Source organism: Balaenoptera musculus, chromosome 8, assembly GCF_009873245.2.
Source record: "Balaenoptera musculus isolate JJ_BM4_2016_0621 chromosome 8, mBalMus1.pri.v3, whole genome shotgun sequence".
Lineage (NCBI taxonomy): Eukaryota > Metazoa > Chordata > Mammalia > Artiodactyla > Balaenopteridae > Balaenoptera > Balaenoptera musculus.
Genome location: NC_045792.1, coordinates 66,639,225 through 66,659,241, shown reverse-complemented (window position 1 = coordinate 66,659,241; position 20,017 = coordinate 66,639,225). Strand labels below are relative to the sequence as shown.

At 46.9% G+C, this 20,017-nt stretch overlaps 1 protein-coding gene across 11 annotated transcripts in view; it reads right to left on the bottom strand.

Annotated features, from left to right (window-relative positions):
• Nucleotides 1-20,017, bottom strand: part of ARNTL (aryl hydrocarbon receptor nuclear translocator like) — a 103,649-nt gene that overhangs the window by 54,007 nt on the left and 29,625 nt on the right. For 9 of the 11 annotated variants that reach the window (XM_036859518.1, XM_036859516.1, XM_036859525.1 and 6 more), the window contains one exon: nt 18,794-18,866. The exons of 1 other annotated variant lie outside the window; for it this stretch is intronic. The gene's annotated coding sequence lies outside the window, so the exon portion shown is untranslated. Of the gene's footprint in view, nt 1-8,235; nt 8,258-18,793; nt 18,867-20,017 lie in introns of those variants that run through there. One more of the 11 variants, XM_036859522.1, reaches the window with a different exon arrangement.

Below are 20,017 nucleotides of genomic sequence, written 5' to 3'. Positions count from 1 at the left end.
TGGATCCGCCATTGCGATGAGTGAACAACTCTACAGTGGATATTTAGTGCGGTGGGATGTACGCTTGGATGGCTAAGTATGACGGACAACAAGGAATAATTTTATTTCCCTTTGAGAACATAAGTACACTATTCTATATTTATACCCTCCATCTCCTAATTTAGACAGTGTAGAACTTCTGAATAGCACTCACTTGCCAATAACTTCCTTCTACATCTAAAAGAAGAATAGGAGTCATATAAGTTCACAGATTGAATGGATGGTTGATTTACAAAGCCCTTAAAATGTGGCTGCAGGCTGACGCTGGCAACCCCATAATTAGATATGGCATATTCTGCAATGATGTATTTTTTTTTTACTGTTTTTTTAATAACTCAGTTCTCCTTCTGGGATGAGGGGAAAAATGGAATTTGTTAAAAATAAATCGAGATTTAGTGGCTTTTCAGCCTTCTGCTGCTTGTTGCTCACAATATTCTATAAATAAATGAAGCCCTGCCCTATAGTGCACTGTAAACACCCACAGACACTCAGAGCCAAATTCTTCCAATTATGACCCTGTGCCAGTTGCCAAGCTACTGCAAGGACCCACTTGAAAGGCAGCCATCTAGGCCGTTTCCTGATTAAGCTGCCCAGTAGCAAGGAATCAAGGCCTGCTGCCTTGGCATCGTATCTAGTCTCAAAGAATTGCTCAGTGTCCTTGAAATTAAGCCTTTTCCTTGTGATCGAATTACAGTTCAGAGGTAAGTGAAAAACTAACTACCTATCCATCTATCCATCTGCCTGGGTCATGTGTGTGTTTAAGGTCCTGGGCTGTCACATATTAGACTTAAATCAGCAGCAGAAGTGCATTCACAGCAATGTCTTTAATTGCACCGAGCAAATCAAGGTCAAACGAAAGTAGGTCAGCAATGAACGTGACAGGTGAGTCAGAGGCGGCTTGCCCTCCTGCTCAGCAGCTTCACTCACCAGTCCGTCTGGGTCACTGCTGCCCAATGCAGAGGCTGAAATGGTCATTTAAAAATGCATACTATATCCCACAAGGACTCGGAGGCAAAGAATATACAAATCAATTTTCACTGCAAAGTAAAGGAGCTGTTACAGTGGAGGATTACTGGACTGAATGTCAATATTATGACATAGTATGAGTGTGTTTCGTGTTTGGTAATTGCAATCATTGTTGCTTTTGTTGTGGTCATCCATTTACAATGCTTGGTGTCAGTCTATTTATCTCTTGTAAAAATAAAATACAGTGTGTGTGTGTGTGTGAAAAAAAAAAAAATTATGAGACAAACAAGAAGATAAAAAAAAGAATGCTAGATAACAACAAATGTTTGACTCGCATCATAAAGCTATGTTATGTAAATTCCAAAAAAAAAAAAAAAAATGCATACTATACCCCGAGAGGGGCGATGCAGCTGGCGTGGAGTGTTGGGCTGACAGCTCTGTGGTTCAAATGCCAACATACAGGTTGGGATGGCCCCAGCTTTCACATGGTCTCCACAAGCCCTTTAAGAACTGCATGTGGAGAATCAGGAGATTGCAGCGTGCCAGGATCTCCCTGAGAGAGAAATTGCTCCAAGCAGCACTGGAGCAAAATGGGCTCTAGCTAGAAACTGATGACCCTCCCTCCTGACATGGAGGCTCTTCATTCAGTGTCAGCTCCACTGGGTGAGCGGGGAGCAGCACTTCTCAAGCTCGCCAGGAGGCCTTCAAAAGGCCCTGGACTTGGCTCCCAGCCCCGGAGCGCATACTCGGAATGGGGAGCCAGTTAGTGAACAAGCACCGCCTAATGGAGAAACGACATGTGCTCAGCGGTCAGATTATCCAAACTTAAAACTGGGACCTACCCTTAGAGGGCAGAATTGTTAACAGCGGGTGTCCTGGAAAACCTGGGGTCTAGGGGTCACATAGCACCAAGCCTCCCCCGCAACGTCCCCCCCTGGCATTGACCTAAAGTGGCCCTTCCTATGGCTTGCACCCCACCTGGGGGGTTCTAGCTTCTTAATTTCTGAAATTGTTTCTTTGTGTCTCCTCTGATTAGAATGTGAGCTTCACAAGAGCAGAGACCCCCTCTGTCTTGTTCTTGAGTGTTTCCAGAGCAACTAGAACGCTGACTGGCTCAGAGTGGGTGCTGAATAAACAGTCACTGAGTAAAAGAATCCATGCCAAACCTCTGCAAGCGCATCCCATGTACCAATCTCCCTGAATCCTCGCAGCAATGTTAGGAGGTGAAATTATTCTCTCTCCTGCACAAGGAGAAAATCAAGCCTTCAAGGAGGGTATGTGCTTTCCCAGGCCTGCACATCTAACGAGTTGATGGAGCTGGAATTCCGAGCCAGGCGTGAAGAGTTCTAATCCTGGCTTTAAAGTGAGCATCTGTTGCTTTTATAATTTAGAAAAAGCAAAGAAGAAAAACTTTAAAGAAAAAACTACGCATCAGAAAAAGCTTTACATTAAATGATCTAATATGTGATTAATTTAGTTCCTGAGCCCAAAATCCAAGTCCCTCTTCTAGCTGCAGAGGGCACTGGCACTGTAGCCCGAGCAGGAGGAAAAATTCTGGGGCCTCCTTTATGGAAGGTTTGTTCTTGTCTTTCTGTGAGGACCCAAAGGATGGACAGGGAGGGGAGCGGGCATCAGAAGCAACCCCCATGATTCCTGTTAGAAACAGCAGGCCCATTCCATGCTTTGCTGGAAAGGCTCTAAGGAGAGGCCGACAAGCAAGTTAGAAGACTAAAGAGTTAAGGTGCTTGGAATCTGCCTTCTCCCACACCCATACCTTGAAAACTGGAATGAGAAAAAAGAAAAGGGGGAAGCATACTTTTTAAGACTAAAATTTCCCAAAAAACCTTAAGTTAAAAAGTAGAGGGACTTCCCTGGTGCTGCAGTGGTTAAGAATCCACCTGCCAATGCAGGGGACACACGTTTGAGCCCTGGTCCGGGAAGATCCCACATGCTGCGGAGCAACTAAGCCCGTGCGCCACAACTACTGAGCCTGCGCTCTAGAGCCTGCGAGCCACAGCTATGAGCCCGAGTGCCACAACTACTGAGCCTGCACGCCTAGAGATGGTGCTCCACAACAAGAGAAGCCACTGCAATGAGAAGCCCGTGCACCACAACGAAGAGTACCCCCCTCTCGCCGCAACTAGAGAAAGCCGGCGCGCAGCGACGAAGACCCAATGCAACCAAAAATAAATAAATAAATAAATAAATAAATTTATATATTAAAAGAAAAAGTAGAGATTTACATTAACCTGAATTTAAACCACTAAACCCTACTGAAGCTAAGCTTATGCACCTTTATAATCTATATATCACAATAAAATTCTTATTAGTCTGATATTTGGGGCCAAAAAACCCTCTCCAGTTGGTCTCCTAGATGCAGTTACGGCTTGAATTTATGTGCAAATCAGTAGGTCAGTCTCATCAAAAAGACTAGGCCAGTTCTAATGTGTGGATACATTTCTCAAATATGGGGAAGAAATGAAAATAGCAAATCGTATCAGTAAAACAGGTATTTCCAACTGCTACCAGGATGGCCCAATAGCCCTCGAATACAAACATCCTACAGAAACAGAACACCCTCCACGGTTGTGAGTGAGGAGCGGCAGGATGATAAAAGAGCACGTGAATTAACCTACTGGGTCTGAGTTTCTCAGCCAGGATCCCTGGGTGGGCTGTGGAGAAAATGCTGGGCTTATCATGGCATTTTTCTGGAGAGAGGCTCCATAAATTTCACCAGATTCACAAAGTGATCTGTGACCCCAAATGATAGGAACACTCACCAGCCCTATCTGCTGCTGTGCCTGTTTTCTCTGGATAATCCTCCTGATATAAACAACAATACAGGAAGCGCCACCCCCCCCAACCATGCCTCTGGCTTTCACAGCAGACGAGATGACACTGATGATCAGGAAAATTATCCAAGCTGTTGCCTGAACAGCCCAGCCACTGAGGACTGCCCAGTCAATGACTGAAAAGAGGTCATGGGGCTGGAAGAGACTGAAGATCTTCTAAGCCTTAGCTTGAGCCCACTGCCCACACAGGGACAAACAGCACAACCAAGAAGACCGAGAGTAAACTTAGGGACCAGAAAGTCTTAGGCAAGATTAACTTGGGAGCAACAGTGTGGGACGGGGGAAGAACGTGGGCTTTGGAGCCAGGCAGGGTTAGGTTCAAATCCTGGCTCCATCTACGTACTAGTCATGTAGCCTTGGGATGGGGATGATGATGGTGCTGATGATGAAAGCAGTGTCTACGACGAGCTATTATTTACTGACAGCACAAAGTCTAGCATTTAGTAAGCAAGTACTTACATACTTATGAAACAACATATGTTATTTTATTTAATTTTTCACAGCAACCCTGTGAATACTCTCTATATTATCTCCATTTTCTACATGTGGAAAAAGAAGGTTAAAAAGGTTAAGTAGCATTCCCAAGGTCCACAGCTAGGGGGGATTCAAACCCAAGTCTGTTTGACTCTCAGCCCAGGCTCGTAACTACTAAGCTTCACTGCACTGCCAAGCCTCAGCTTCCTCATCTGTGAAAAAGACAATAATACTCACTCACCCCTGCAGGGTGGGAAGGATTAGACAGAATGCATGTGAAGGGCTTAACACAGTACCTGGCACACAGGAAGCTTTATAGTGTAGCTATTAGTGTCAGTCCTACGACATCTGGACCTTTGGAAGAGAGAGGGAGACGTGGGAGGCGTGCATCTGGCTACACAGATGGGCCAGCATCTCACACCACAGGGCTCGGCAAACAGGATTAGGAACTTTGGACCAAGGCTTAGGAGCCTGGGATGACCTACTCCCCCTTAGGGACAGAGAGGGAACACCTCAGCAAGATGTGTAAGAACGTGTTTACTCAGAGATGAAAGGCTTTGCATCAAAATGTGGGGAGGATTGGGGATTTGGGGAGGAAGGAATAATTCAAGCTCAAGAAGAAAGTTCTCAAGAGGCAGTGCCAGACAGCATGGCTATGCCTGGGCTAGGAATGTGGGCCCACTGTCCTTCTGACTCCCTGACACCCAAGAGAGGACAAGAGTTCCTATGCATGTTTGTGATAAAGGAAATGCCTAGCCCCCATGTTATCAGTAAACCCCACCTGGAACTTGAGCAGAGCCTAGTCATTCTTAAAGAAAAAGAGGATTTGTTAGAGCGAGTCTCCCTTGGAGTTAAATATGAAGAAATGTACTCATTGCAAGAAAGAACCAATGACTTAGTGTGGCTTGTAGTGTATATCATCAGGGACCCATCTGTAGGAAGAAGAATCAGACTCACTGATACCATCTTGACTACTTTCTTAGTGGAAGACAGAACGGGGAGTCTAGGAGCAGCAGAGTCACTCCTCAGAGAGATAACCGCACTGCAGGGGATGTGCACCTGGGGGCCGACATTTGCTTGGGGAGAAAAACATTACGCAGTGTCACCAGCCTCTCCCCAGACCAGATAGTCCCCTCCTGTTTTTCTTTTAAAAGAATTGCTACACCAAGTTATTCCAATAGGAACCAAAGATACTCAAAGGTCTTCACAACCTGTCCTCAGTCCCCTCTTTTCCTCTCCACAGCTCTACATCGGGCTCAGCATCAATTTCCTGGACCATTTTATCTGCCTCTAACTAGTCCTGGCCCGCCTCCTACAGTCCAGCCTCCACACTGCCACCAGCTGGCTTTCTAAAATAAAAGTGCTGACCACGCCACTCACCTCCTGAAAGGTGTCTACTAGATTCGCACTGCCCATGGAATAAACACCAAAGTCTTAAATTGAATTCATTCATTCATAGTTTTCATTACCAACCTAATGTGTGATGATCACCTACTGTGTACCAGGCTCTGTTTTGGGCCCTGGAGATAGAGTGGTTATTAATGAAACAGATTAAGACAAGGGCTCATCCTCATGGCTTTACATTCTAGGTAAGACAAACGATAAAGAATACAAATAAATATATAATATAAAGTCAGGTGTTAATGAAGAAAAATAAAGCAGAGTAAGAGAACAGAGTGATGGTGTAAGGGGTGGGGTAGGACAGTGCCTTTTAAATAGAGGAAAGACCACTTGAACACAGACCAGAACAGAATGAAGGGAGGATTGCTGGGGAAGAGTAATCCAGGCAGAAAACAGCAAGTGGAAAGGCCCTGAGGCAAGAAAGAGGAACAGCAAGAAAGACACAGGGGCTGGAATGGAGTGAGCAAAGCAGAGAGTGCTAAGAGATGAGACCAGAGAAGTAGGAGGGGCAGGCAGGACAGGGCAGGGAGTTCAGATTCTACTCCAAGGATGCTAGGAAGCCACTGGAGTGTTTTGAGCAGGGGAGTGCTGTCATCTTATTTACTTTTTAGAAGGTCATTCTGGGGGACTTCCCTGGTGGTGCAGTGGTTGAGACTCGAAGCTCCCCATTCGGGGGCCCTGGGTTCTATCCCTGGGCGGGGAACTAGATCCCACATGAATGCGGCAACTAAGAGTTCGCATGCCACAACTAAGGAGGCCTCGAGCCACAACTAAGGAGCCTGCCTGCCACAACTAAGGAGCCCACCTGCTACAGCTAACACCCAATGCAACAAAATAAATAAATAAATACTTAAAAAAAAAAAAGGTCATTCTGTTTGTGTGGGAGGCTGCTAGCAGCAGGGCCAGAGTGGAAGCAGGGAGATCTGTTGAGAGATAGGGGACCTCTGGACAAGGGTAGGGAGGTGTGGCGGCTTTCAGGATATACTGTGGTAGAACAGCTGTCAACATTGTAAACACACAAGGTGAGGAGCAAGGGAAGGAGCAGGGTCAAAGGTGACACCTACATTTTGGGCCTGGGTGACCAGGTAAATGGTGGGGCCACATAACACGGGGGAGACTGGGGAGGGTCACGTTTCTGCCTAAGACTTCTATTTAGTTATGTTGGGTCTGGGATGCCCATACACACCGAAGGGTGGATGTTGGGTGGGCAGTGGGTATGTGAGTTGGGGGCCCAGGAGAAAGGTCCCAAAAGGTCGTCAGTGTGCAGATGACCACCAGGACGTGGCAAGATGGGTCCTCCGCCCCTTGCCCCAGCTCCAGACAGACAGCCAGTGTTACCTCCCTCAGGGCTCTGGCCTCTGCCCTGTGGCTCCTCCTGCCTGGCACACTCTGCCTGGACTTCTGCAGCGTGGACTCCTCCTCACCTCTAAAGATTTGCTCAAAGTCATCTCTTGTGTGCTGGGTCCCCAGGAGAGGCCACTCAGTCCTCTTCTCCCATGGCACCCTATGACATGCCTGGGAGACAGCACACCTCGTGTGTCATACTGTCTATTTGCACCTTTCCCCCTGTGAGCTCTTGCGGTCAGTGGCTGTGAGTCGACTCCTCTCCATATCCCACCTCCTCGCATGAGGCCTGGGCACGGCGAACATTGGCTAAATGAATGGAGCTCTCCTCTCTGCAGAGAGATGCAGAAGAATTTATACACAAGCAACTGACTCACGCTGCAGCTGCTGTCTGCAGCCGAGACAGGGCAAGAAAGGAAGGCGCTGTCACGGAGGCACCAGCAAAGCTCAGTGGGCTGTACGCTTCCTTTGAGGAGTTTCTCAACCACATAAAGGAGCTTCAAGAAATCCGGGAGTCGAGAATCTCAGGGTGCTGGAGGTGTGATGAGCACTGCACCTAGGGAAGGTGTTTCCGCTGCAGAAACACTGGCAAATCCCCAACCAAAGCACTCAGGGTCGGAGACAGAGGGAAGGAAACTGACCTTGTTCCCATGGACTCCCGTCGTCCAGACAGTGAGCCTGGAAGCGGGTCCTACTTGCCTTGCTTTACAGATGCAGACAACAAGCGTCAGAGAGGTTAGTGGATGTGCCCAAGGTCACAGACCTGGGAGGTACAGGAGCCAGCCACACTCAGGTCTTCCTGAGACCAAGGCCTGCATCCCTTCCAGTACACGCCACAGTCCTGCTCCATCACAGGAGCTCCTACGGCAGCGAGCAGGATGGTGAGGGAGCACCTGAGCCCCAGATCACACTGAGGAAATGCAGCTCTGGAGAGGGCATGAGGTTTACCCACTGTTACTGGGGAGTCACCAGCAGGATGAAGCTGGAACGTCAGTCTCTGACTCGAAGGCCAGGCCCTTGGAACTCTGCGCCCACACCCTGTCATTTATTCCTTAAAGGCCTTGCCCTGATCCCAGGATCCCCAGCCAGCAGCTACCAGTTTGGAGCATCCCCAGAGGAGAACCTTCTTTCTATAGCAGGAAAATGAGAGAGGACTCACATTTATAAAGTGTCTATTCTGCACTGAACATCTGAGAGGCACCTTTCAAATCTTCATTCACGTATTTCTCAAAATGCCTGTATGAGAGAGTCATTATCACTATTTTGTAGAAAAGGATACTGAGGCTCAGAGACATAAGGTCAACAGTCAGAGGTTCACACTGCTAGTAGTAAAAGCGAGGGGGCCGGGATTTGAACCCGCTCTACCTGACTCCAGATCCCTGTTTTCACTAGACCAGACGACCCCTGCTTGGATCTAATGAAGCTGACGACATCCTGGAAGGATAAGTGGTCTGGGCATCAAATTTACCTGCAGGCTCACAAGTGAGGTTACTGCTAAGGAGCTTTGGCCAATACAGGGTAACCTGTTAGCAAGAGCCAGACACAAGGTCAGAGAGGCAGAAGAGAGGTCTCTGGAGAAGACGAAATTCAAAATTTTACACACAGTTAGTAGGCAGTAAGCTGACCATCTCCTGAGACCTGTCCTTTTTAAGGAGAAGATATAGTCAGCAGTTCTCAACCACGTGTGATCAGTTAAGGCCCCTGCTTAAGAATTCACAGATCCCTCCCAAAGGCTAAGGAAATATTCGAGAACATGACTGTAAATGTTAGCACTGCTAGGAGAAAGCTGTGGACAAAAATGAACGCAGGAAGTCTGGGAATGTCTCTTTCCTTTCCTTTCTCCGTCCCCAGTTCAGCAAAGGAAACGTCTATGGTGTCCTATAGGCAAAAAGCTACCACTCAGCCTCACAGGGCTCTGACTCCGCCATATCTGGAGTCAGAACACCTGGTCCAGTGCACTGACCCTGACCATCTGTGTGACACTCACTAAGTCAGACCTTTGACCCTAAGTGTTTCCAGATATAAATGAGGGGAGAAGGGAGTGCCTGCTTCACAGGGAGGTCATATGGATGCTATGAGAAAATACACGTGGGAAGAACCTGTCAATGTAAAACGGCTTCATATGTAAGGAGGGGATGCTGGGAATCCTCGGGTACCTCACCACATCACCTGCTGTCTCCCCCTCCCCAAGGCCTGGCACTCCCATTTAAACACTGACCCGACCTCCGTCCTGAGGGCTCAGCCCTTGGAAGGAAAGACAAGGCAGCCCTGGCGGACCAGTGGAAAAAGAAGCCGTGATTTGGCTGTTATTCTTCCAAAGGCTCCCTGGCACAACTGAAATCCTCACATAAGTATTTAATAATTAAATTGGTAACAACAGTTGGGGAACATTTTTGTCACCTTGCAGGATGATAACCATCACCAAAATCAAGGTATGAAAATCATTTAATTAAATCTATAGCTATATATTTCGAATGCTTTTCTAAGACAAATGTGTCATTTTGATGGCATATTTGTGAGTTTTTAAAGTTTACTTTTCTCATGCATGGTTAAGCAAAAACTAGATTATTGGAGCCATAATTGGATACTCTTAAAAGGAGCATGAATTGGTACAGCCTTTTTGGAAGGCGATTAGGCAATATTGATTCAAATTTTAAATGGCAAACTACTTAGGCCAAAAGTCCCACTTTCAGGTGTCTATGAGCAGAAAAATTTCATGCAAAAGTTCACAGGTCAGTGTAACAATTTCCACAGCTGCAGTGGTTGCAATGGCAAAAGTGAGCAACAACCTGGGTGTCTACCAATACAGGGATGATTAAATAAGCTTAAAATGCACCCATACCATGGAGTACAACTGTTAACACACAATAAGGTACATTATCTGTACATATGGACTTGAAAAGAAAACCATAACAATTGACAGCTTAAAAAAAAAGGAAAACTGCAGAACTATAGGCATAGAGAGAGTCTATTTCTACAAAAGTAAAAACGTGTATGTTGGGCATGAGGGCAAAGGAGGTAGGGGTTAAGGGGATACAAGCAAATGAAAAAGTCCAGGACTATACCCACCAAAAAGTGCCAATCTCAGGGGAAGGTTGGGAGTGGGGAGGCGGGTGTCACAGAAGACTTTCTTCCTTTATGTTAATGCACTTCTTCAGGGCTGTCTAAATTTGTTACAAGTGTATACTCTTTCATGATGGCAAAAAATTTTTTAAAGCTCATAGGATAATAGTAATTTAAAAAATTGCTTTCAAGGACTCCCCTAAAGTAAACACTGTGGGGCTCAGCACCACCCCCCTCCTGCATATGGCCCCCAGTTCTGTGCGTGCTCACAGGCTGGAAGGGGGTATGGGCTTGCCTGAGAAAAGCCTACAAATGGGGATGGTCTCCAGTGTTAAGAATCCCAAACTCCTCTTTCACTAAGGATTCTGCCAATTACAACTATTTCAATGAGATGGCTAATAAAAACGACTAAGTATCTTCAATTGTTCAAATTTACATCATAAATTACTAAATTAAAGCAGGTCACTTGTGTTCAACCTCCCTTAAATAGAAGCAATCAAAATTTATATCCTGCCTTATCCAACATTTTACATTGACTTATAAGTCTTGCTGAAGACTCCTTCAAAATTATTAATGAGGAAAATCCACAGGGAGGAGAGAAGGTGATTCTACTAAACCCAAAAGAGCCTAAATAAAACACTATAGCTACTTGGCTTATAAAAATGAAAACTTAGCAAGTGAAATAATCTTCTTCTCTATGGTCAAAGTTGCCGGTAAAAATAATTCTAAACTGATGCACAGTGTCTAAGAAATGTTGGTTACATTTAGCACAGACTACAAACTCAGTTACCTACAGGCCATGTACAGGAGCAGGGGCTTGGGCAGGGCCGGGCAACTGGAGAAACAAGTCCCCATAAGAGGGACCGCCATGCTTCATCACCACCATGAGGGTCCAGCGCTGCTAGACTTTCGGATTTTTGTAAAGATCTGGAAATCCAGATTTCTAGATAATATCTACCAACTTTTAAATGTTACCCACTAACTTAAAGGTTTTAAAACATTGTGAGCACTTAACAAAATACATCTGCAGGTCAGATGCAGCCAATAAGTAGAGAATTTTCAACCTCTGTCTAAAGGTATCTACATTTTAAATTTTTGTTCGATTTCATTTTTGGAAGGATGGGAGGAGACAATGAAATGGTATGGGATGGAGATAAACACAAGAGAGGCAAGCAGTTGATGTTAAGAAAATATTTCTAACATACTTGAGAAAACAGTGGTATTTGTCTACATCAAATGCTGAATAAATTGCTTACATTTCTTCATCTATATTAGGTACAAAACTCTGAGAGTGAGAATTTCTCGAGCAAATTCTCAGGAATTTGTCCTAAGCAAATGCCCACAATTTACCGTCAATGGACTTACGAGAACTTACTATACCACTATGTATTAAACGTTTATCATAAAAAATTTAAAATAATATGAGCAGCCACAGAACTGATCCTCTGTGCCAGGGGCTCTTCAGACATTGGGCACCTGGGATCACCAATGTGGGTCACACAGCCTCTGGGCAAGATTCCAATTAAGGCCTGTCTGACAAATCTCCCTCCAAAACAAAAACCAAAAACAGTAAAGAACTTAGACTCAACATCATAAAATTGTGCTCTGTCATTTTTTTCAAAGCCAAAACAATAAAAGAGTTATCTGTGCTAATAATAATACCTGCACGCAATTTGCACTTCACAAAGTGCTTTTCCCACACACCCATCTCATTTACTGCTCACAGCCTTTAACTGTGCATTTTAGACTTTGTATGTTGTCCAAAGTCTTCTTACAATTATTGACAATGCTACTTTTCAAAAACAACAGAAAAATGATAACAAATATTTGGCATTTTCTACACAGCGTGTACAGTGCTAAGCATGTTTTCATTTCACCCTCACAAGAACCTCACAGAGGTGATTACTATGATCATCATCCTGTTATACAGGTGAGAAAACTGAGGCTTAGAGAGCGTGGGTGATCTGTCTTAAGCCCCACCACTAGTAGGCGCAGAGCTGACACTGTGAAGCAGGTCTGCTTCCAGGGCCCGAGACCAGTGTGCTGGGTGTCCCAGAGGCTGTAAGCTGATCTCAGTTTGTTTCCAGCAAATGTAACGAAGCCGGAAGCCGTGGCTAACGTCCTCCTGCTCCCCATGCCCGCCCCTGCCCACTTTCCCCACTTGGTCAGAAGCCACTTTTAATTTTTATTTTTCCCACTCAAAACCAGTGTGAATCTCTCAGAGCTCAGCCAGCCAGGCCCTGGAAGCCTGGTGAGGTGCCCCTGGGGGACCGGGCTTCCCTGCTGCCAGCTTGGGCAGTGTAGCCTGGCGCCCTGCCAGCCTGCCAAGGTCTAGATGGGGCTTTCACATCACTGCTGTCTGAATGGGGTCTGGGAAGGGGGTCCTGATAGTCACAACAACCCTATGAAATGGTCGCAGAGGTACCAAAGTGGGGATGGGGAAAAGGGGAGGCGCCTTCAGCTAGAGAGAGGAGGAAAGATCTATTTAGCCAACGGCTCTGGAATATCTATTATTCAGAGCCCTACATTAGACCCCTGAGAGAAGGAGGCATGGTCTCTAATGTGCACGAGGATAAATTATGCAAGTAAAAACATCGAGCAAGAAACACACACCCCCCCCATACACACTCACCAGCACAGGTACACCCCACACACTCGGAACCATGGTGCAGCTGCTCTTAGGGTACTAACTTCGGTCCTCTTACCCCTCTGTGGCCCCCTCAGCCCTGACTACACAAGACACTGCCTGGCCACAGAGGCCACACCAGGGATGGTCCCGAGCAGCTGCAGAAGGACAAGGAGGACAGGAACACGGGTCAGGATGGCCCACTGTGGTCAGAGCCATCCCGAGCGTGTGCAGGTCCAGAGGAGCAGAGGACGGGTGAGGGCTCTGTCCCGGGGGAAGAAAGGGGTCTACTTCCTTATACAAGGATGAGGATGGCTTCACAAGGTGGAGGAAAGACAAAGGGACAGACCCAGCTAGGGACAGGTGCTTCCTTCGCACCACTGGCTCTGACATGGAAACAGGAGGGGAGGGTGCAGGCTAAATTGTGGGGACCGCCCAGGGAGTTCATGTTCACAGCCCAGACTCTTGTGATGCAAGGGGCAAGGAGATCCGGCGGGTGAGCGGCTGTCTAGGCAGGCAGGCTGTCGGTCCCTCTGCCTTGAGTGCCTGCCTAGAGGTCAGGCTCCTGCGATCCTGGGGCTTACCAGGCTGCCCAGTGGGAGAATGAACATTCATTCATCTATAACCACACAAACAAATGTAAAATGGCCTCTGGGGTGAGTGCTGAAATGAGTGAGAGGATGGGCTGCTGAATGCCTGGCAGAGGGGCCTGCAGAGTAGAGAAGAATGGGTAGCAGCACAGACCCAGTCAGGCGCCTGGGGACAAACCCTGCTCGCATGCCCACAACTGATCTGGGCCTCAGTTTCCTTGAAAGGTATCTTTGGGGTAATAATGATAACCCTGACCTCAGCCAACACCTCCTGAGGCCCTAATACTAAGTGGTTACCCGCCAAGCACTTTGACAATGTCTGCCCCATTGTGAGCAATCAATAAGCAGTATAAAGTGATAACAGTAATGGTGATGATAAGACCTAGGTTTCTTATCAAGGAGGTCAGGGAAGGCTTCCCAAGAAGAAGCAAGTCAGCTGATATCTGAAGGCTGAATGGGCATGAACCAGGCAAACCAGAAGGAAAATGCATTCCCTGCTGAGGGAAGAGCTTCTGGAAAGTCCCTGAGAGGGAAAGCAGCATCATCATCAGTATTTCCAGGCAAGGAAAGCAGCCCCAAGTGCCCGCTGGAGCACCCTGGTCAGTAGGACACGTCTGTGTTGAAAATGGCTTCTTCTTCAAGGAAGCCTTCCCAGATTACTGTGAACCCACAAAGAAAACCTGCATTCTCCGCACAATTTCCCAGTCCTGTGGCAGAACCAGGAGGTGAAGGAGAGGCAACAGCATCAAGCTGAAAGCCCCACATGAAAACATGAGAAGGTACCGGCTAGCACCTAGGTGCATCGCAGCGGCCCCCGTGGTGAATACAGACACAGACCTGGCATCCCTGGGCTCAGAGCCTCTTCCTATTTGCTACTCCTCAGTATTCACTGAGGACTTTACAAGGTTCCAAATGAAGATAAAGATGCCGTCGAGCACCTCCACAAAGGACCACCAGCTATCCTCATCCCGCAGCCAGAAAAGCACTCTCAGCTGGACTGCGAAAGGGAAAAGCTGTCAGTGGTTAGCAAGAATCGTTATTTTGGCTAATTTAGGAAATTTGGGATTCATCCAGGAAGCTGGGTGGACCTCACTCCTCAGCATTCCTTGATGGACTATTTTTCATTTTGCATTGCTTTACTCTCCCATCAACAACGGGAGTTAAAAATAAAAAAGTCAGGGGCAAAGAATATAGAGAAGTTATATTCCTGAGGCCTCAGTAGGCTGAGAGATGCAATAGGCAACCACAAACCCAGGCCCACGACAACCTATCCTGCCATCAAAACTGAGAAGCAAGGAGGCCCCACCCAACTCAATAGCCAGTGAACCTCCAGTTTCAAATACATTTGATCACGTTAGAAAATCTGTTGTTTGGCTGCACAAACAGACTTTGCATCCTCACTCTTTCAACAAACATTTCCTGAACCAGGTACATAGTGCTGGCACCGAGAACCCAGAGACTGTGTGTGTGTGTGGGTGGGTGTGTATTCCCCACCCTTAAGGAGCTCAGTTTACTGAGCATAACGGATAGTAAATCAACAGTTACGCCAATAAATGTTTTGGGAGAGAGAGTAATGCAGGGTGTTCTGGAAGCCAGGAGGAAGGTCATCTCCAGGTCACAGAGAAGTGCAGGGTGGGGAAGGAAGGTGTCCAGAAAAGCAGAAACCTGACCTGAGTTAGCGAAATGGGGAGCAGGGGGTGGGTCATTCCCAGGAAAGGGCCCAGTTCTGGCAAAGGCACCAAGAGGTGATGGCTGTTGAGAGGCCGGGCTGAGTGAGGTGAGAATACGGGTTAGGGAAAAAGTGAAATAGGGAAGGTGGCCAAAGGCCAGTTATGAAAAGACTGCAGGCCCGCTGAGGGGGTTTAAGTTCTATTCTATAAGCAATGAGGAGCCCCTGGAGAAGTTAAGCAGGAGAAAGCCATGATAGATGCGTGAGCTAGAAACATCACGCTGCTAGGAAGTGGAGGTGGACTGAAGGAGGACAGAAGTGTGCCCAGGGAGACCAACGAAGAGGCCGTTGAAACAATCCAAATGAGGAGTCCTAAACGAAGGGGTGGGCAGGGAGTGACAAATCGGAAGATGGGCTCTTCCAGAAAAGGTAACCAATGGAAGACGACAGTTGAGGGAAAGGACAAAGCCAAGGGTGACTCCTGCAGTCGACATGACTGAGGGGGTGTAGTCCCACCCCAGGCAGGCACCACAGGGAGACAGACACACTGGGTACCAGGCGAGGGCTGAGTTGGAGGTGCCCACAGGATAGGAGCTAGGAAGGAGGGCTGGGCAGAGGTTCTGGGCTGGATATGCAGATCTGGGTGACTTCAGGAGAGAGGTGAACAGTGGATGAGCTCACCGGGGAAGAATACTGGGACTGACCAGAAAGGGATCAAGCAAAACCTTATTAAGCTAAAGACAGAGAGAGAAAAGAGAACCGGCACAGCAGGCTGCGGAGTCGAGGTCTACGGAGTTGGAGGAGAACCAGGCGATGGCAGGCCAGACAGGAGGGTGAGCAGAGGAGAGGGGCCGGGAGGGGAGCGCTCAGCCCTGCCAGAGGCAGGAGGCTGCTCTGGCCCCAGGAGGGAGCTCTCGCTGCGGGGAGCAGTTAGCTGGGTGTTAGCCACTACAGCCAAGCGAAAGAATTAAAACAGAGCGGACAGCTTAGACGACATATCTGCAGTCACCCCAAAGTGCATTATTATGACTTTTTTCAGAGGATTATCCTGCCTGCCTGACCTCAGACTGCACATCTCACCTGTCTATTCTGTCTGTCTCCCCTGCTAGCTCGTCTGCCTCATGAGGACAGCACCTGTCCTGTGTCACCTCCAAAACTGCAGTGCCGACGGCAGTGCCTGGCACAGAGAGGTGAAGCTCCTTGTCCCAAGTTGCCTGGCTCACTAGAAACAACGAATATTCAATCAGCACATGCTACACGCCTGACACCAGGCTGGATGCTGGGGGTACAGTGGGAAACAAGTCAACGCAGGACCCTGCCCTCGGACCTTGAAGTTGGAGGTGAGCAGAGAGAGATGCAAGTATTTAAACAAAAAGTAGATTATAACTGCCTTAGAGCTAGGACTGGAATCTGCCTGTCATGCCTTCTAGTGAGATTTCCTTTCCAAGCCCAAGGCTGCCACCTTCTCCAACTAAATGAAAATTTCAGCAGGGGAAACAGTGTTTGAAGTTTGGCCTTAGTCTCCCCCAGGGATCCCATACTTCTTCCACACTTTTAATAGACTCCTAAGAAGCAGAAATACCCACCATAGGCTCTGAATATTTAACCTTAAGAACTCATTCTGTCTCTAGTCCTTCTATGTAAGTTAGAGGAGAAATTCCAGACTCAGGTGGGAGAAAACAGAAAGTGGCATAAACTAAGGGGTCAGATAGGTCTGGGTTCAAATCCCTTGTAACCTCAGGCAACCTCTTGTGATTTAATTTCCTTATTGCTGAAGTGGGAACACTAATTCCTCTTTCACAGGTTGTTGCAAAGATGAAATAAAATGATACCTACAGAGTACTCAGCACTATGCCTGGGACATAGTGAGACTTCACTAAACGGAGGCTCCAAACCAGTTCCACCTGTTGCTTTTATGACTCCATCTCTAACTGCTATATTTGCAAAAACCGAGCCAAAGACTACTCAGAATTCAAACCAAAGAACATACGCTTGAAATGCTCAGAACATAAATTGCTATCTAGTTGAGTGACTTGAGGAATTATCGCAAATTCCCATACTTGGGCAGACTCTGCAGTAAGGAGTTTCATTTCCGTTTCTTGCTCTACCCTATTTTCTCCTCCAATTCAGGCAAATGCAACTATTTCCCCAACAGATCACATCTTGTCTCATGGCAAGGGTCCAAACATGCGCTGGATTCCGTTGGTGCAAGTTATGACAGAGCTCAGAACACCACACCTCAAAGAAAGCATAAGAACACAATCACAAGCCCAAGGTACACACAAACTCCCAAACACACTTGGCTCCAGAGAAGGACAAGAGAACCGGTCATGGCATGCTTTGCTTGCCTCAAAGCTAAAGAAAAGGTTATTTTGGCATGCAGATGCTGAAATCTTTGTGTCTCCGTTCTTTTACCATCCAAAGTCTCCATAAGTGGTCACTTTTACTAATGTATCTGATTCTTTATCCGTCATTTATGATGGACCCTGTGCAACCTGGCTTCTGTTTTATGTTTTGGTTTTTTGGCCACAAGGCATGTGGGATCTTAGCTCCTCGAGCAGGGATCGAACCCGCACCCCCTGCATTGGAAGGTGAAGTCTTAACCACTGGACTGCCTGGGAAGTCCCCAGCCCTGCATTTCTAATTGCCTACTAGACATATCCTGTGGATGAATCAGTACCATCTCAAATTCAGTGTATCAAAAACTGGACGCATCAACTACCCTTCTCCATCCCCAACAGCCACATTTCTGTCAATGTTACCATTGTGAACTATCAAGTTTAAACTTTCATCTTCTTTGGCTCCTGTCTTTAAAAAGTCTAAGAAGACCATAAATCCTACCATTCTTCCTTTGCAATATCTCTCCTATTGGACCTTTTCTCCATTTTGAGCACAGTTAACCACATGACCTCACACCTGGATTGCTGCTGCTGCCTTGGAACAGGACCCATGCTTCCTGTCCAGCTGTCAGATGAATGCTCCTAACATGTTACTTCGGCCATTTCACTTCTTTGCCCCAAATAACTTCAATGGCTTCCCACTGCCTTCAGGACAAAGTCCAAGTGCCTTAGCCCAGCATTCAGGGTCTAGAAAAGGAGTGGGCAAACTATAGCCCACAGGCCAAATCCGGCCCACGACCTGTTTCTGTAAATAAAGCTTTTTTGGAGCACGGCCACACCGTCATATACATATTACCTATGGCTGCTTTCCCACTATAATGGCAGAGTTGAGTAGCTACGACAGAGACCATATGGCCTCGGAAGCCAAAACTATTTACCATCTGATCCTTTACAGAAAAAGTGTGCTGACCCTGGTCTAGAATAGAATAATCAACCACCAGCAGATCCTGCAGAAGTTCTTACTCACCACTCCTTTGGATGAAGTTTCTGTTCCTGTGGGTCTTCTGCTGAGCCCACTTTCTTTACATCTTACTCCCACCTTCTCAAGCCTGAAAAGCTTATTTCACTCCCCCCCGGACTTGTCCATCCTTCAAAACACAGCCAAAGCTGCACCTCTCTGAGAGGCCAGCTGCGTCCATCCCCTGCACCCCTAGGTGTTTCTCCTCTGGCTTCTCTCTCTGCATCTACCGCAGAAACCTACAGTGGGATCCACTTCTCCTGTGGATCTTTTCCACCTATACTGTAGGCTTCTCTAGGGTCCAGGCTTGGTACCCTTCACAGAGCAGTACCAATGATAACCACCTTGCCCTTCATTCCAAATACCAATCCTTGACAGCATATTTCGGTAAGAAGGCATCAAACAAACTTACCAATGAAGGCCTAGCATTCCACATTTGAAAAGTTAAGCTTGGGTCCAAAAGCATGCACTCTAGCCAGCACCACCTAAAAGCCAATGAAATAAGAGTTTAACTGTAAAAGAGAATATTTACATGTTTTCTTTAAATTTACAACCCCAATAAGTTTTGATTTACTGTCCTCCCAGGATGTCCATCTCTGTTTCTCTGCCTAGAAAATACTGCTCATCCTTCAAATCCACTGGACAGCCTTTCGCTGGAAGCCATCCCAGTGTCCCAGGCAGGCCAGGCACCCTCCTCTTGGCTCCCATGGAACCCTGGTGAGACATTTATGGTAACATGTGGTACAATGTAGCATAATTTCTTATTTGGGAATGAGGGTTCCTAGACTGTAGGCTTATCAAGAGAAGCGATCTGAGAAATTCACCCCTTCCCTTCCCTCCAGTGCCTAGAATACTACGGGCATTTAGACAATCCTCAATAAACTTTGTAAAATGGGTAGAAAAATAACCTACTCAATTCATGAACACATGCCCAGGCATCTAAAATTCTGCTAGGCCACAATTTTCATCAGAGAAATGCATGCTTCAATCCCACTGCTTTTAATAGGCAACGGGTTTAACAGGAAGGATTAATGAGATTAAGCTTCCAAATGCACATCTCTGGAATGACACTCCCCTGGGCAGAAACCTTTAGAGGCTCCCAGAACCTAAGAAGGCAAGCCCAACTCCACAGCCAGGCTGCCAGGCCTGCACCAACTGGCTCAGCCTGAGTCTGCAGCCTCAGCTCCTGTAATCTCCCCCAGTGGACGCTTCAATCTAGACAGATAGGACTGGTGGCCAGACCCTTCTCTCAGCATTCCTTCCAGCTGGATGTCTTCCTCCCCTTCTCTCCACATTATCTCCTTCTACTGAAATGACTTCCATTTCAACATCATATTCCAGACCAAGGTCATGGTGGGGCTCAATAAGATTTTCTTTCCTTTCTGACTTTGTGTGTGTGTGCGTATGTGGTGGTAAAACACACATAACAAAATTTACAAGCTTAGCCATTTTTAAGTGTGCAGTTCAGTGGTATTACATACATTCACATTGTTGTGCAACTACTACCATTCATCTCCAGAACTTTTTTTTCATCTGCAAAACTGAAACTTTATACCCCTTAAACAACAACTCTACCTTCTCCCTTCCTCTCAGTCCATGGCACTCAAAAAGTTTTTGTGGAATGAATGAATGAATC